Source organism: Heterocephalus glaber, unplaced genomic scaffold, assembly GCF_053883595.1.
Source record: "Heterocephalus glaber isolate CG9 unplaced genomic scaffold, H.glaber_assembly_v1.0 deba00001472, whole genome shotgun sequence".
Lineage (NCBI taxonomy): Eukaryota > Metazoa > Chordata > Mammalia > Rodentia > Bathyergidae > Heterocephalus > Heterocephalus glaber.
This window is the reverse complement of record NW_028258315.1, coordinates 52,222,039-52,236,660: the sequence shown is the minus strand read 5'-3', so window position 1 is coordinate 52,236,660 and position 14,622 is coordinate 52,222,039. Positions and strand designations below refer to the sequence as shown.

The following is a 14,622-nucleotide window of genomic DNA, read 5'->3' as shown; positions in this document are numbered from 1 at the left end:
TCAGTTTCTTCACTGATAGACTAAGATGAACACTGACCACGTTCCTCCAGGCCTGATGGGGACCACTTGGGTTCAATAAAGCAAATACACCCCTTAGTACATATTCAATCATGTTAGATATATGATACTTTCTTTTAAAATTTCTCTATTGGTTTAATACAACAGCTTGCAGATCCCTTCTTCTGGGCACAGATTTAGGAAATTTAACAGATAAGACCTTTATGTTCACCTCGAATACAAGGAAAAAGATAGGGAGCTGGTCCTGATGGACAGGGAAAAGGTCAGCACCCACTATCCCTTGCAAAGCCCGACTGGACAAGGCCAGCAAGTATGTGCTCCTGAGTCTGTCTGGAGCCCTGTACCTACGTGCCCATTCTTCCTGTTTTCTATACAAGATTCCTCTGGATAGAGTCTCCCTTGGAATGGTCCCCAAATGTACAAATAGAAGCAATCGAGAAGAAATTAAGATCTTCAATGAAGATTTTACACCTAACTCCTTAGGCAAATATGGTTGTAGGTCACAATTCTGACGGCTGCTTGTTGATCCCTTATATTAGGGACCAATAGTTTGCCAGCTTCTATTGATGGACAGCTAAGCAGTCTCCACTCTTGCTCCATCCACCGGCAACACAATAGCTTCCACCGGAATCCACCTTTCTCCCCCCATGTGGTTGTCTCAGAGGCCTGGCCTGCCCTTGATCTCAAGGTCTGGTGTCAGTGCCAGTTAGGATAAACAAGATGTAGGACTTGATTGGCTGGGGCTGACAGTGGCAATTTCTACCCAGGTCCAAAGCAGATGGGGGAACCCAGAAAGAGATTAGAATAAAGAGGGAATTGGCAGCTGGGTCTTCCTTTGGGAACTAGGGAGGCCAGAAAGGATGAATTGCACGTTTAAAAAAAGAAGAAGAAATGAGCTGGAAGCCAGCCACAGGCTTGTCTTGTGACTGACAGCAGCACATATGTCTGGGAAAGCTGGACTCATGGAGATGTTTCAGGGGAACCTTTGGTGTGCAGGTGACAAACACAGGGGCTACAAGGCTCAGCCAATCTCATTCACTGAGCCCTGACTCCCCAGCCTGCTTTTTCTTGCCTATTTCACCAGCCTGAAACCCATCTCTGGACCTTGGCACTGGCTGGGCCCTAACCTTCAAAGCTCTTCTCCACATCTTTCCACAGAATGAAACTTCCCATCCTCAGGTTCAACTCAACTATCTCCTCCCCTGATAACTTTACCAAACATCCAGTTTAAAGCAGCCCTTCTGAGACATTACAACAGATGCCACAGAAACTCACAGGTTTTTTGAGACAAGGACTTGTTACACAGTTTAGGTTGGTCCTGAGCTCACTATGTAGCCCAAGCTGGCTTTGAACTACCTCAGCCTCCTCACTGCTGAGATTATAGGTGTGTGCCATCATGCCTGGCAATAGGAAATATTTTTTAAACTGTATGTCAATAAATTGGAAAACCTAAAAGAAAAGGACAAATTTCTGGACACATTTGACCTACCAAAATTGAGCCAAAACAATATTTAAAAATTTTTAAAAACCAATAATAAGTACTGAGATTGAATCAGTAATAAAAAGTCTCCCAACAAAGAAAAGCTCAGGACCAGCTAGCTGGCTCCGCTGCTGAATTTTAGCAAACTTTTAAAGAAGAACTAATACCAGTCTTCTCAAATTATTACATAAAACAGAAAAGAAAGCAATCCTTCCAGACTCCTTCTTCAACACCAATATTATCCTGCAACCAAAACCTGACATGGGTACAGTAAAGAAAAGAAAACTATAAGCCAATATCTCTGATGCAATAGTTACAAAACCTCAACAAAATACTTGCAAATTGAATTCAACAGCACAGTGGAAAGATGATACATCATGATCAAGTTGGTTTCATTCCAGGGATACAAGTCAATAAATATAACACAGCTAATAAGTAAAATCAAGGATGAAAAAATCACATGATCATCTCAATAGAGGCAGAAAAAGCATTTGATAAAATTCAATATCCCTTCATGACAAAATCCCTGAATAAATTAGGTACAAAAGTATCATACCTCAACATAATAAAGGCTATATACAGCAAACCTATAGCCAAAACCATACTGAATGAAGAAAATCTGAAAGTATTTTCTCTAAGATCAGGAACAAGACAATGATGTCTATTATTACCATTCTTATTCAACATAATCCTATAAATTTTAACCTGAGCAGTTGGGAGAGAAAAAGTAATAAATAACATGCAAATAAGAAAGGAGGAAGTAAAGTTATCCCTGTTTGCAAATGATATGATTCCAGGCACAGAAAAACCTAGAGTCCACCAAAAGACAATTAGAACTGATAAATTCAATAATATTGCAAGATTTAAAATCAACAAAAATCAGTAGCTCTTCTATACACCAATTATGAACTCATTGGGAAAGAAATATGGAAAGTAACTTCATTTACAACAGCCCTAAAAAAATAAAATATCTAGGTATAAGCCTAAACAGGATATGAAAGACCTCTACCATGAAAATTATGAAATACTGAAGAAAGAATCTGAAAAAGATGAGTAGAATGACCTCCCATGTCTCATAAGGCAAAATAATCTAAAAGGACAACCTGCCCTCCCACCATCTGTACCACTGTGAGCATGCCCCATCCTGTGCTCCTCTGCAATGAGCCTGGAATGAAAGTGACTAGTTATACTGTTAAAAAACAAACAAAAGCAAAAATCTCTCATGTTCACAGAATTGGAGAATTAATACTGTTAAAATGTTCATACTACCCAAAGCAATCTACATATTTAACGCAGTTCAAATCAAAATAGCAATGACATTCTTCACAGAACTAGAAAAAGCAAACTTAAAATTCATATGCAAGCACAAGACTCCAAATCGCCAAAGCTATCTTAATCAAAAAGAGCAAAGCTGGAGGCATCATAATACCTGATTTCAAGATATACTACAGAGCCATAGTAACAAAAACAGCATGGTACCAGCATAACAACAGAAAGGTAGACCAGTGGAACAGAACAGAGGGCCCAAAATAAATCTACACACCTTCAAACAACTAATTCTCAACAAAAGTGCCAAAATATACATCTTGCCTTTTTTTTTTCTTTTTTTTTTGGTGCCGGGGATTACATCTTGCCTTTTAACAGATGGTGCTGGGAAAACTTGATATCCATGTGTAGAAGATAGAAACTTAACCCTTATTTCTCACCCTGCACAAAAATCAACTAAAAATGAGGCAAAGACCTAACTGTAGGATCTGAAACTACTAGAAGACAACATACAGGAAACTTCAAGATATTGACACAGGCAACAATTTCCTGTTAAGACGAACAGTTCAGGAAAAAAAGAAAAATCGACAAATGAGCTTGGTATCAAATTTTAAAACTTCTGCACAGCAAAGGAAACAGAGTAAAGAAACAACCTAGAGAATGGGAGAAATCTTTGCCAACTATTCATCTGACAGAAGATTAATATCCAGAATATACAAAGAATTAAGAATAGGTAAAGAACTCAAAAAACTTAACAAATAAACAAGTAACACAATTAATAAAACAGGCAAATGATCTGAATAGATACTTCTCAGAAGAAAAAATATAAACAACCAATAATGCTCAAAATCTTTAGCCATCAAGAAAATGCAAACCGAAACTACAACAAGATTACATCTCAATCCAGTTAGAATGGCCATGATAAGAAATAACAAATGCTGGCAAGGATGTGGAGAAAGAGGAATCCTTGTGCACTGTTGATAAGAATGTAATTTAGTGCAGCCACTATGAAAAACAAGAGGAGGATTCTTCAAAAACTAAAAATATAACTAACATATACCCATCCATCCCTCTCCTGGGTACATATCCAAAGGAAATGAAGTCAGAATACTAAAAAAAATAGCTTCATACCCATGTTTCCGACAACACTATTTACAATGGCCAACTTATGGAATTTGTCCAGATGCTCATCAGTGAATGAATGGATAAAAACATATTATACACATACACAATGGAGTATTATTCACCCTTAAACAAGAACAAAATCCTGTCATTTGCAGGAAAATGGGTGGAACTGTGGGACATCATGTTGAGCAAAATAAACCAGACACAGAAAGATAAGTATTGCGTGTCTTCTCTCATATGTGGAGGAAAAGGTCCTAAAAGTAGATGAGGGACTCTGAAGGTCCAGGGAGGGAGCCAGGTCAGCCGAAGGTTGGATGGACATGATCAATGCTCAATACACACATGGACAGAAAGACCACAAGCAATCTCATTAATTCATACAATTAATACATGTTACTAATTACAATAAAAAAGACCCCCCCAATCCAGGTAATCAAATCTAAATCTCCCTCTTTGTTGTCTTTGCATGCCCATCAGAAGTAGCTTAGTTTTATTTTCTTCACTTGGTGAGGGTCTGCCATCCCCTCCCAGAGCACAAGCTCCAGGCAGGCTGGTTCCTGCATCCCCTCACCCAGCTGCCTGTGACAGAGGCACAGTATCTATATCTGTCTGAAAACCAAGGACAGAGTCACACCGATCTGAGTTCAAATCCAGCTCTGCCACTATAGGACCTAGGCTACAGAGCCAACTATATTCAGTTCTTATTTTACAGTAAAATCTCCCCCCAAGTTAGATTGTGGTGAAGAAATGTCACCTGTGAACCCTAGGGCCCAGGGCCACTCCCAGGGAGCGTTCTGTGCTGGGCAGCTGGGGAGAGTCTTTCTCGAGAGAACACCCAGCTATGGCAGGAGTGTGGCCACGTCCACTTTCTTTCTGGGCCTCTGGACCCACGAATATCCCCAGAGCAGGCCCAGTCCAGGTCTTTTTATGGCTGCTGCAGAAGTGAAGGTAATTATTACACAGGTTCTAGGGGCCAAAATGTTACTAATCGTCATTTCTTTCCAACCCTGCTCCATGATCAAGTTTTAACAATTAACAGTGCCTCCGGGGCAGGTTCTGACTTACTCATTAGGGCAGGAAACCCGCCTCTATCCACTGTCCACTTAGAGCTTTAAGTGCCAATGATTACAGCGACTCATCCTCACCCACGAGCTAATCCGTGGTATTAATTATTTACAGAACTTAATGTTTGCATTAGTGGACGTGTCTCTCCTTGAATTCTCAGATTCCCAGCAAGAAACCTCTCTTGTATCTCATTAGCTGTTCCACCTGTGGAGACAACGCCTACATCGTACAGGGCTTGGTGGAAAACAGATCTCAGAGTAGCCAGAATGTTGAGCGACCGGAAGGTTTCAAGGCGTCGTGCCCCCTCTGGTGGCCTTGCTGGAAACTGCAACACCAACATCCACAGCACCCCCTGCCCCAGCCTGCTCCCCTGAACAATGGAAATTGACCTTGGGAACACACAGCTGAACTTTTATTCCAGCTGAATGAAAGACAATCTCTTCTCACACATGGCTTTCATTAAATTATATGCGGAGGGGAGGGTAATGTGTATAAACTCTTAAAATAACAGGAATTAAGGGTTTTACCAAAATAAGGCTACACCTTGAATCCTTTGCATGGATTTCAAAGCCAACTTGTACCTTCAGGGGAAGGGGAGGTGGAGGAACTGCTCGGATTTGTTTATGCAGAGCAAGAATGGGCTTCCTGTTGCTGAGAAGACCGGATCTGAAGCACTCAGAGCCTCCTCGGGCTGCCAACATTTCTTTCACAACCTTCTTTGCCGACCCTGGTGCAAATTAATTGAAACTCACGGAGGTGATTTCCCTGGAAACCCACCAGGTCTGAGAATGAAGGGAAGTCGAGGCTTGGGTGGAAAGCTCGGGCTGCAAGCCTAGGTCAGATGGCTCAGTGGGAGGTCTGCGTGGGCCCCAAAGGCGGACACAGACCACCTGAATAAGGGGGTAATGAAGGCCAGCGTTGCCCCACATTAGCCTGCTGGGAGACCCTAAACTCACTCCTCTCAACAATTTTTTTAGTCATAGGCATTTCCTGTGAGAAACCAGCGACTCCCTTTTTCCTGGTACTTTTCTGCCCAGGACAGAGAAGCGCCTGGCTCTCCCGCGTTTCCGGCTGGAGGGGGGCGAGGCTTGGCCAGCGGTGGTCCGCCCCTCCCCTCCCCCTCCCTCTGTCCCCTCCCCGCTAGTGGACCCGGACGCCTTGCTACCTGTCCTCCCTGGCTATCTACAGGCCGCCCACGCCACTCCGCTCTGTTCCTACCACTTTAGGTGCTACTGTTCACTTTTTGAAGAAAGGGAGGGGCTCCCTGGCCTGTCCAAGACCAGTGAGGGAAGGAGGGATCTGGGGCCATTGTCAACGTCCGTCCGTCCCCCCCGCCCCCCCCGCTGACCTTCCAGAAGATTCTCTGGTTTCAGCCCTGCCCCCTCACTGCATCGCTACCAGGAAAGTTGAGGCTGTTCTTGGAGCCCTGCACCAATCACAGGCCTCTACTTGGACCAGTCACAGGCCTGTGGCTGCTGTATAAGCAGCACTCCCTAGCCACTTCTCCAGTTAGCCTAGGAGGGGGGTCCCTACAAAGTACTGACCCCCTGCCCTCCCAGCCGGTGCTGTAGCATAGGCCCTTTCAAAATGCTCACTTTGATGGTCCTGTAAGCCTGCTTGTGATATACTTCTTAGACAGTGATTGTGGGCTTTAAATTCCTGTAAATCTACTCAGGATGCTTACCCTGAGTAGTGCCCACAGAGCTATTGCTTCAAAAGAAAGAGCAGTAAACATTAGAGGCTGTGAGCTCCGAAGAACTCCAGAGACCAGCACCTGACAGAGTCGACCAACAGTGTCCAGCACAGGCTGGCATGTGCAGACTGTGATGGCCAGCAGAGGCAGTGACTAGCAGCCCGCTGTGTCAACTGTTGGTAGCTAGCATTTTCCAACGTCATCTGGTGACATCAGGACTGGGGACAAAGCTGAACTTTGCTGATTCATGATTTCCATCTCAATCAAGCAGAAGACTCCTAGGCTAATTGGCAACACTGCTAAGATTGGGGGGAAAAAAGCTTTCTTTCTGAACCAGAGCTAGGCTCCCATCATTCCTACCAATCCAAATTCCTCCCTGTTTATTGGAAATATCCAAAACTAGACACAAGGCTGATGTCCACCCACGAGAGAAGAGATCAGGGCACTCCACACTAAGGACAGTGTGTGCTACTGGAAAGGAGTAGAAGCTGTGACCATGGACCCAGAGAGGTAGGCATGCCTACTGTGGGGTGAGAAAAACAAAAAGCTGCAGACTTCTGTGCAGGACATCACGTAATAGGCCTGCAGTACGTGTGTGCACACAATACAAGCATCCACCCTGGACAGTTGGCAGCTGCTTTGAGGGCATTGGGTGGGAGAGGAGACAACAGGCATCATCTTTCCTACCTGGGCACCATATATCTGGTTAAGAAGAGGACCCAGGGCTGGGTGCAGTTCAGTGATAGAGCACTTGCCTGGCATGTGTGAAGCCCTGGGTTCCATTCCCAGAACCACACAAATAAATAAAAGGGCAGCCTGCCTTTGTGTGAGCAGTGGCTCCTGTGCCGTGGACCCAAGTTCACCCCTGGGAGGTCTCTTTCTTTCCCATCTGACTCCCAGAGAGCTGGCTACCAGTTTCCAGGGGCTCAAGACGTGCCTTAGCACTCTTATGTGAGTCATATTTGCCCCTTGATTTGAGCTTTTGTAAGGCTAAGAAGAAATGTCTTCATAGCACCTACACCTAGGCCACCCTGGCATGCAGTGAGTGCTCAATAAATGCTTTTAAAACCTTGATAAATATTTTGGGGATAAATTCATAACAACTGGGAAAATTGCCTAGAACCACACTACAACTCAATACCCCAGATGAATTAAAGAATGAAAAATACAGAACCCAAACTGGAGTCTGTCGCAGTTCTCCAGCCTGAATGGGCATCTGAATCCCTGGCAGTTTTGTCTGGACACAAGTGTGGGACCAGCCCAGGGTCTCTGACTTGGCAGCTCTGCGATACAACCTCAGAGTCTGTGCTTCCCACAGGTTGAAGGTGAGGCCCAAGCTGAGGCTCCTGGGACTGTACAGTGAGTACCATATTTCTCTGCACTTGGAGTAATTGGTACTCCATAGGCAAAGGAAGAAATTACAAACAGAACTGTAAGATTTCACCGCCTGCTGTGCAAGCACAAGAACCCGAGTTCGATCCCCGGTACCCCCCCCCAAAAAAAAACAGAACTGTAAGATTGGATAAACAATTCCCAGACTTGGGTGCTCATGAGGATTTCACCCACCCAGCTTGTTGAAATGCAGATTCCCAGTCAGGCCAGCAGCTAATGGGGAAGGGAGGGAGGCAAGAGTCTGCATTCTTAAAACAATTCCCCCAGGAGAGTCCAAAGCGTGGCCAGGTTTGAGAGCTAGCTGATTCATTTATACATTGTCACACCTGGCCTGAGTGAGACCTTCATAAGCAAACATAGCATTCTCTGAAACGACAGGCTGCTCTCGACGAACAGGAAATATGGCCATAGAGAAAATTGGGGACAAGATATACAGTCTCCCTGGTGCTGGAGAGTCCAGTATTATATGCACACCTGCACTGACTGTCCATGGACCCAGAACCATAAACATTCCACTCCAGATTCCTTAGTCCCTTCCCGGCCCTATATAAACTTAGTTTCTCTCCCAGCTAGCTGCTGAAATCATTCAGAAGCTCAGACAGAATACATCCAGCCTTTTTCTCACATAAGGCCCGTCCCTCCTAGATAGCTACAGAAATCTTCCTTGATTTCAGTCTCTGTTCAGACCCAGGCAGGAATATGGCCTTTACTCTTGTAAGGCCTGTGTCCCAGTGGCCTCTCATGCACCATTTGTAACATATGTGATTTAAAACTTTATAGGATTAAAAATAACACCAAAGGGCCGGGGATTTAGCTCAGTGGTTTCGCCGCCTGCTGCGCAAGCACAAGGACCCAAGTTCAATCCCCAGTACCAAAAAAAAAAAAAAGAAAAGAAAAAAAACAAACAAATAAAAAAATAACACCAAAGTGTAAAGGCAAAGAAAGACAGAGATCTCCACGAAATAAAGTAGAAGTTGAGTGGATCCTCTAAAGAGCTTGTTCAAATGTTTAAGAAAACTCAGAATAGCCCTACAGTTAAATAGGAAAAGACTTCAAAAGACAATTACTAGGGGCCTGGGATTTAGCTCAGTGGTGCTGCTGCCTGCCTCACAACCGCAAGGTCTTGAGTTCAATCCCCAGTACCAAAAAAAAAGACAATTACTAGCTGGGTACAGTGGCACATGCCTGTCATCCCAGCACTCTGGGTGGCTGAAGCAGGAGGATGGCAAGTTGAAGCCCCGCCTGGACAACTTATATATTTAGAGAGACCTTGTCTCAAAATTAAAGATAAAAAAGGCAAGGGATGTGGCTCAGTGTGAAGGCTCTGGGTTCAACCCCTACTATCTCAATTTAAAAAAAAAAAAGACAAACACTGGCCATTAAAGCAATTGCCCGTCATACCCTGTGAAACTCTCCACATAACTTCTCTAAGAAAATAATTTCCAGAACTCCTCCCCTACACATCTGCACATGCCTGGAAAGGTTTGGGGATCATCCATTCCCAGACGTGCTCCTTCCGTCCTGCTCCTGCATGTCCAGAGGTTCCAGGACCCCTCAGGCAGGCATCCACGGAGAGCAGGAGCCTCATGACCTCAGTAACAGCCTGCTCACCACGTTCCTACTCTGCATCAGCATAGCACCCGAAACCACCCTGGGGTGTTCCTTGCAACACCCCATGAGGAAACGGAAGCTCAGAAAGGTCTGAATGGTAACAACAGCAGCAGAGGCAAAACAAAGGTCAGGGCTGCAGGTATAAGTGTACCCCCTTTTGTCACTGTTTCGGGGGGGTTGGTTTATTTTTTGCAGTACTGGGGATTGAACTCAGGACCTTTGTACTGAGCTACAACTCCAGCCTTTTTTCTTCTTCTTCTACTCCTACTCCTTACACTCCTGCTCCTCTCCCCCTCCTCCTCCCCGCTCTCCCTGAGATAGGGCTCACTAAATTGCTAAGTTGCCCAGAATGAGTTCAAACTTGCAGTCTTCCTGCCTCAGCTTCCCAGAGTGCTGGGATGACAGGTGTACAACACTAAGCCCACGAACTGTTTAAAAAGCCGTTTCCCAGTCTATGCAACACAAATGCTCCGCCTCTCCTTCCCTCCTGAGGACAACGGGCTCCCTCTAGGATCCTCATGGTCAATGCCGAATGAAATCCCAATAACCCTGTGCCACTCACTGGGCCCCAAGCACGTGTTCTCGAACAGCTGCTTTCTTCTGCCTCATAATGAATCCCCCAGATGCACTGTCAGCCTCACGTGGCTGATGAGGAAATGGAAATCAGAGAAGTGATTTGCTTCTCAGGGTCGCACTGGATGAGAGCTGTTCTCTCCAGGTTTGCAGATTCCAGGCTGCATCGTCTTGTTTGGTTTCCAAAGCAGAGTGAGATTTCATGCACAGGTGGGTCCCCTTCTAGATCAGCATCCCCCACCTCAGCTGCTGCAGGTCAATGCTGCACCCTCTGAACAGTCAGGATTGGATGCAGGTGGCCCATAGGCAAAGGGGTCCAGGCAGGAGGCTGAGGCGCAGGCTGCCCCTCAGACACCTGGGAAGATGGCCCCTCTGCTGCCTAAGTGTGCCTGCTCAGGCGGGAGGCTGCAGGGCAGAGAAGGGAGGACCCAGAGGGAAAGGCCACTGCCCCTCAACAGACCCTCCAGAAGCCCAGGCAGGGGGTTCAGACTCCCTCCATCCTTCCCTCACACCATGGCCAGATTGCTCCCTCTCTCGCGCGCACACACGCTCTCTCTCTCTCTCTCTCACACACACACACACGCACACACACTTCCCATGGTCTTCCTCAGTCACGTGCAAGCCTTGCTCCTTCACTTCGTTCCCATCTCTGCTCACATGTCACCATCGGAGAGGCTTCCAGGCAAGGTATCATCCTGGGCCCAACCCAATACTTGCTGTCTTCTCCACCCTGCTCTATTCTATTTTTCTTTACATAATAATTTTGCCACCAGATCTATTAGTATTTCCCTTTTTTTTTAGTTTATTATCTGCCCCTCCCCAGAAGGGAGGAAGTAGGAGTTGGAGAACTCTTTGGTTCACTGTTGCCTTTCAGGTGCTGAGACTGCAGCAAGCACTCAGTGGCTCTGTTGATTGATGGGATGAATTGTGACAGAAATTTTAGATGCACTGAGATTCGCTTCACGACTCGCTAATGGTCCAATATTATAACCGTTGCCTGAGTATTGATAAGATGTGTCTTCTCTAGGCATTCAGGCCTATTGGTGAAGTTGTTGAAGCTTTCTACATACACATCACATTCGTGTCTGGTTGCCTGTGTCAGTCTCCTGCTCTGATGGTGGGTGTGACAATAAAACACACTGTACACCTTATCTTACTTAATTCCCAGAGCCATTATTCCAGTTACCCCTGAAGCTACTCTCCACAAACCATTCAGGCTTCAGGGCACAAGAAAAACCAACCATTTTCTTACATCCACAGATCTGGTGTCATGAATCCCTGTCCAGCAGAGTAGGGATAGTATCTGTTCACATTTTATATGAGCTCACATGGGGACCTGAAGTCAGGGAGGGCTGAGGGCTGGGACCAGACTCACCTGGAGGCATCTTCACTCACCAGTCATTGGCCGACGCTGGCTGTCAGCTGGATCTCAGTGGGGACGCAGGCTGGACACCACCATGGCTGCTCTGTGATTTCCATCCAGGCTGGTGTACGGTTTATGTCTAGATGTCCCCCCAAAGCCTCATGTGCTCATAAGTGGGGCTTTGGGGAGATGGTTTGATCACAGGGCTGGGAAAATCATCCATGGCTTAGGCTGCACTCCTTCCTCCACCCTCTCTCTGCTTCCCACCACCATGCCAAGAGCTGCTTCTCCTCTCCCACGTCGCCCTGCCTTCCAGCGACCTGAGTGGGGACTGAAATAAACTACTTCCTCCTTTAAATTGTGGGTATGGCAAGAAAGGAACCAATACAGCTGTGTCTTAGTGGCAAGAGAAAAACTCACACAGCTGCATCTTAGTGGCAAGTAGTTTGTGGTTCCCCTCTGATTGAGGGCACATACACTCCACCTCTTGGTGGTAGGACTGTCAAGGTAATATGCTATGAAAAGCCTGTGGAATGGGAGATAGTTTGGTAGCCATTACTAGAAAATACAGTCTACCACAGAAAGTCTCTAAAGCTGATTTTCTTTTCTTCAATTTTAAATGTATAAGAACTAAGCCACAGGAAGACTAAGTAACCAGCCTAGGGTCACTCAGCTAGTTAATAACAAAGTGCAGACTTAATCCTAGATCTGTCTGACTCTCAATCATCTGGACAACTTAGTGAGGCCTTATTTCAAAGTTTTTAAAGACATTTTTCAAAGGCTGAGGATATAGCTCAGTGTGAAGGGTTCAATCCCCAGTACTGAAAAAAATAAATCACTTGATAAATGTCAATATATTTTTTCATTCATTTGAGTTCATTTTTAGAAAATAATTTACAGTGACTAAATGCAAAATTATAACATTTAATAGTCAGTGCTGAGGACATGGCTTCATGGTAGAGGACCTGCCTTCTGTGTGTGAGGCCCTGGGTTCAATCCCCAGCACATACACACAAAAAATGCTCACATTTCATATTCAGAAAGTAACTCCATAACACATTCCTCCACTGCTAGTATTTTGGGTGTTACGTTTCCTAAGCAGGAGGTCGATTTTTGTTTTTGCTTAATGAAGTCATTAGAAAGTGAACAAATGAGACTCAATCTCCTGCATTGCATGGGCAGCCCTGGAGAGGGGGTGCCAAGCTCTCTCCTCCCCAGTTTACCCAGCCCAGAAAGCTCCCCCAGGGCTGCTCAGCTCTGAGCCTCACCTCCAGATATTGATTACAGATCCAGGTAGGGGCCCCCAAGCAGGCTGGGTGAGCACATCTCTTCCCTGCCCCCAGGGGCAGAAGTAATAACCCCTACCTGTCCCCGGCTCATACAAAAGGACACACTAGGGCTGGGGACCCAGGTCAACAAGGCCCTCGTGGAGTCCACAAAGCAGGTTTCCAGGACTTGACTGAGTTGCTGAATGGGAAAGCTGGAGGAGTCCCTAGAGACTGTTCCAGTGACTGCCAGGCTGTCACGGGCAGCAGAATTTCTGGAATTCTCACTTAAAATGCACATTCCCTCCTGGCCCTGGACTGATGGTTCACTACTCTGGAATCACTCATGTTCCTGGCTTTGGTTTCGCAGCTGTGTGTGGAGGCATCAGCCCAGAGTGGTAGCACTAGGCTTGCTTGGAGAGCTTTAATACACGCTCACAGGCCCAGTCTGAGGTACCAGAGGCTCTGGCAGACAGAACTAAGCTTTCACATCATTGCTACCTAGAGGTCTCTAATAGCTAACCCCACCTACCAGGATCTTGCTTAAGCCCTTCACAAAAGCAGCACATTAAGCATCAGATCAGCACCAAGCCCTAGGGGCTAGTGTTCCTGTTTAACTGACGATCACAGATGGTAACATGTACCAAGCCCTATATGCAGCATTGCTTTGCCAAGTCCTATTCGTGCTACTTGGGATTTCCTCCTTCCAACAAGAGGTCCTGTTACTCTACCCATTTTAGAGATCAGTAAATTGTGACTGGGACAAGAAGGAATTTGTCTAGATTTGTACAGCCACTAAATGGCATGGTGTGCTGCCTCCATCTGGAGAGGGGGAGCTCCCTGGTGCCTCTTCCAGGACAGATTCATACAAGGTAAGTGCTGTTTTGTTGGCATTTCTCCTCAGTGCCATGCACACAGTGGCAGGGCCACCAGGGATCTTCATTATCCCGGCCTCTCTGGGGAAGAAAGAGCACCTGCCACCCCCACCCCCACTCCTCTGCAAGGCCAGCCCCTGGCGTGCTGAGAAGGCAGCCAGGGGTTTAAGTGGATTCCTGGTGAGTTGCATTTTCCTCCTGAGCATCCTAGGAGAGAACCTGCCAGGGCCTCTGTGAGCACCTCTGCTGCAGCAGCTCAGGGTCTTGGGGACAGCAGCGCAGAAAGCACACCTGCTATTGAGAAATGCCACAGAGGGAGGGGCCCTGTCAGCCTGGGTTGGCTCTCTCTCCAAAACCTACAACCCCAGGGGCTCCCAGCAGCTCCTCCTGCCAAGTCTCATCATGTGACTTCCAGCACAGTCTCTGGGACCCGCTCTTCATACTCAAAGACCAGTGTCTTGAAAGGACTTGTCTAAACCAATGGGTTTCCCATTAAGCTGTTTAATTGGCTACTGTCTACTTCAGGAATATTTGCTAGCCCACCCTCCCCACCCCGCCCCAGGAAATTCAGGATGGTCCTGAGGATGTCTAGGCCACACTTCAGAGGAGGGAGGCATAGGTGCAAGTTTCTCCCCTGTGCTCAGAGCTGGGTGTGCCCAGCGTTTAATTGTCTCTTTGATCCTCAGTTTTCTTGTTTGCAAAATGAAGGTAGTGCTTACAATGGGCCTTGCAGTGTCACCACCACCACAGCAGATGGTCTGCACTCTGGTTATGGTTGCTGCTGTAACAATAGGGACCTGAGTGCCCTTAGGAGTCAGCAAGGACTTCTTGTTTCCACCCAAGGATGCATCCTCAGTGCTGGGCGGGGGGGGCTTCTCCCTCTCTGGAAAGAAGCT

The 14,622-nt window shown here is 46.3% G+C and overlaps 1 long non-coding RNA gene across 3 annotated transcripts in view; it reads right to left on the bottom strand.

Annotated features, from left to right (window-relative positions):
* Positions 1-6,284, bottom strand: part of LOC110351081 (uncharacterized) — a 257,733-nt gene extending 251,449 nt beyond the window's left edge. The window contains exon 1 of one of the 3 annotated variants that reach the window (XR_002398108.1): positions 6,173-6,284. This is a non-coding gene — a long non-coding RNA (uncharacterized LOC110351081). Of the gene's footprint in view, positions 1-4,643; positions 4,974-5,535; positions 5,979-6,172 lie in introns of those variants that run through there. The other 2 variants (XR_015439253.1, XR_015439252.1) reach the window with 2 other exon arrangements.
* Positions 6,285-14,622: the final 8,338 nt, after the last annotated feature.